The sequence below is a fragment of the Mytilus edulis genome, chromosome 3 (assembly GCF_963676685.1).
Source record: "Mytilus edulis chromosome 3, xbMytEdul2.2, whole genome shotgun sequence".
NCBI lineage: Eukaryota > Metazoa > Mollusca > Bivalvia > Mytilida > Mytilidae > Mytilus > Mytilus edulis.
The window spans coordinates 36,120,571-36,124,065 of NC_092346.1; the positions used below are offsets into that span (position 1 = coordinate 36,120,571).

At 32.3% G+C, this 3,495-nt stretch overlaps 1 long non-coding RNA gene across 1 annotated transcript; it reads left to right on the forward strand.

Moving 5' to 3' along the window:
- Positions 1–474: 474 nt before the first annotated feature.
- On the forward strand, positions 475–3,046 carry LOC139516364 (uncharacterized). The gene is made up of 2 exons (XR_011662946.1): positions 475–551; positions 2,349–3,046. It is a non-coding gene; the product is annotated as an uncharacterized lncRNA (long non-coding RNA).
- The last annotated feature ends 449 nt before the right edge of the window (positions 3,047–3,495 follow it).

Consider the following 3,495-nt stretch of genomic DNA (forward strand, 5'->3'; position numbering starts at 1 on the left):
TCGGTTTGTACATATTTAGATATTTTTCTCTTCTTTTTGGGTATGCCATGCGGCTCTTGGGCTGATATTGAACCTAGGGCTGATAATACATGCGATATGAAAAATGCCATGTAATAATCTGATAATATCAATAGGATTTAGATTAACAAATGAAATCCAAGTCTTGAAATAAGATTTTTCATATTTATTATCCAAGAGTTATTTTTTTCAGTTACTTTATCAATCTCTTAAAATCCGATGAGAGTAGCGTATCTAAATCTCTTTACAATCCGAATTTCTGATACGTATCAGAACATCGGATTTTAATGAGATTGTTGCTTTATATATATTTTTAGGGCAAGTGAATTATTTGATTCAGATATATGAAACCAATATTTCATTGCTGATATTATATATATTATTTGTTACTATATGTCACATTGACATCCTATATCATGTTTGAATTATCTTCCCTTTATAAACAAGGTAGACAATTATTGTTTACAAATACTTTTAAAAGGTCAAAATATAGGGACATACAATTTTACAGAATTGTAGGGTGAGAAGTACAGGTATGTATGAACTGCTATTTTTTTTTCTCTATATGAAACCGTACTACCTGCAAAATACATTTCAAACGAATTGACTCAAATCTCGAATCTTGTAGATAGCTACATTTGTATTCAAAGTGCTACATATATTACATACATATACAATTGTAAACGTAAAATTGATAAAGGAAATGGTGAATATGTCAAAGCGACAACCACCCGACCATAGAGCAGACAACAGCCGAAGGCAACCAATGGGTCTTCAATATAGCGAGAATATATTTGTGATTTGTTCCGTCGAAAGAAACTTTATTACCAATGTCATAATATCGGGTTCATATCAGAATATTTCTTCCATTTGAAAAATATATAATGAATAATAAACAAAACTGTCAAATTATAAACTTTTAAAGTAACCGGTCGCAATCTCTGTGACCATCGGCATCAACATATTATCTTGGAAGATTGCCAACAGGCATTTGACCCCTTTATTTAAGAATTGAATGCTTCTTTTTGTAAATTTATTGGGGTGTAAAAGCGTTGACCGAAGTACATTTTGTATGAAGCGCGGAAGCGCTTCATTCTAAAAATGTACGCACGGTCAACGCTTTTACAACCCTATAAAGTTACAAAAAGAAGCATTCAATACTTATAATTACATTTTTTAGCTCTGATCACGAAAACACGAATTTTATATATTTTATTATTTAATTCACCTGTGCACTTTATTGTTGGAGCACGTGTTATCATGAATGAAAAGTTGTATTGAGCATTACAACTGCTTACGGAATAACACGTGATGTGCAGTAAGCCAATCAGAATAATATATTATAATGAAACATACATCTAATGTAATTATATATAAATAGAAAAAATGAATATGAATAGCGCGTAGTACGTTACTATGTTTTATATTGTCGATGTTCGGAATCGGGGGTACGACACCCTGTCCAACTCTCGTTAATAGGTAAGATATAGATCTATACACTGACTTATGTATACGTGTTATGTGCTTAATAAATCAAAGCATTTAGAATGGTTGTCTTTTTTCGTTCACAACTTTCGAAATAATAAGTATCGTTGATGTCAATTCCTAGAAGCTCAATGGTGTTTACCTCAGTTTATTCACTCGCTTTGAATGTTTCTATTAAATTTTATCCGTCATATTTGTCACACTTCTTCCTAGACTTTCTGAGTCATAGAAATGTCAATATTAAAAACAAATGATTCTGCTTGCCAGACAATAACGTTTTGCGTTCAGGAGGAGGCAAACATTTTGTACTGCAACCATGAAATGTGTGTGTGTGTTTTAAAAAAATATATTAGGTTACTGTTATCTGATATGATACATGATCATTGACCATATTAATCACTGATGTCTTATATACACAAAACTCGCGCATGACGAACCAAATTTTAAATCTGAACTTTTTGGTCTTTTAACATATTTTTTTTAGGTGAAAAAAGTTTCCGCATATATTTACGATGCCTCATAGGAATTTTAACTTGAAGAATCTTTAAATCGTATAAGTTGTTTTTATCAAAAATATTTAGTTTTAAGTGTTGTAGTGTAAAATAATAACCATTCATATGTTTTGATTGTAAAATCTATTGTACTCGGCACTAAAGAGGATAGAAGGGATCAGAAAACCTCGCATTTTTAACCTGTTGTTTATTTAAGCATGTTACATTTTTTGATTCCTTGAATATTCAAGGATGTTCCCTAGGTGCATTACTATAAAACATTGAGATGCTTCACTCAGAACAACGACAGCATTAATTAGCAGTAATATTTGAAGAAATCATTGATATTTGCAGATTGTTATAACCATGTCGGACAAGAATCAGTCTGCTAAAAAGTCATTGGAAGTAAACAAAAGTCGAGCAAATAAGCAGTTTGCCGCCACAGCTGTATTCCTTGCTTTATTTTATGCTTTGAGCAAATCTTTACCATTGGACACGACACAGCTCACATCACCAACAGAACGCCTGACATATACAATAAGATGGCTATTCCTATCTTCAACGACAATCATGTTTGCTATGTTTGGAGTGTTGAATGTTCGCGGGAATACAGACGCCATTGATCCTTTAAATGGTGGCTCAGAAAATTTGGTGGAACTTCCGAATCGAATTCTTAGGAACACAATAGAACAATTCATACTTCATTCATCAGCGGTTTTGACCCTTTCGACGTTTATGGACGAAAACAGTATGAGAAATATTCCACTTCTGGTCATATTGTTTATTATTGGAAGATTGTTTTATGCTATAGGATTTAGTTCTGCACCTATGAACAGAGCATTTGGATTTAGCATAACGTTCATGCCTACATTTGCAACCTATGCATATTGTGCGTACCGTGTCGTATCTTCTATTGTATTTTGATACGAACATGACAATTTCTCTATTTTGTAACCATTTAATATCAATAGATCGTCACCATATAATAGCCTTGTAGCTTTTAGTCTTACATATCCTATAAAATGTATAGTCTAATAAATATGCTTACCAGACAGACCTGTGTGTGGTTTTTTTTTAAATATTGGCCCATGCAGTATAAATCGTTAAATATAAAACCGAAGTTGTGGTATGATTGCCAATGAGACAACTATCCACAAAAGACCAAAATGACACAAAGATTAACAACTGTAAGTCACTGTAGGTCCTTCAACAATGAGCCAAGCCAATACCGAATAGTCAGCTATAAATGGCCCCGATAAGACAATGTAAAACAATTCAAACGAGAAAACTAACGGCCTTATTTATGTAAAAAAATGAACGAAAAACAAATATGTAACACATAAACAAACGACAACAACTTTTTTTTATTTGTTTTAACAATAAGCAGTTACAAAATAGCACAAACGACGCACCTGCTAAAATAAACTCTCTGTACACAATTCAATTTTATTGATTGTGTAATCATCACTGTTTCACTTGTTCAAAAAGAAAAGTACAAGAA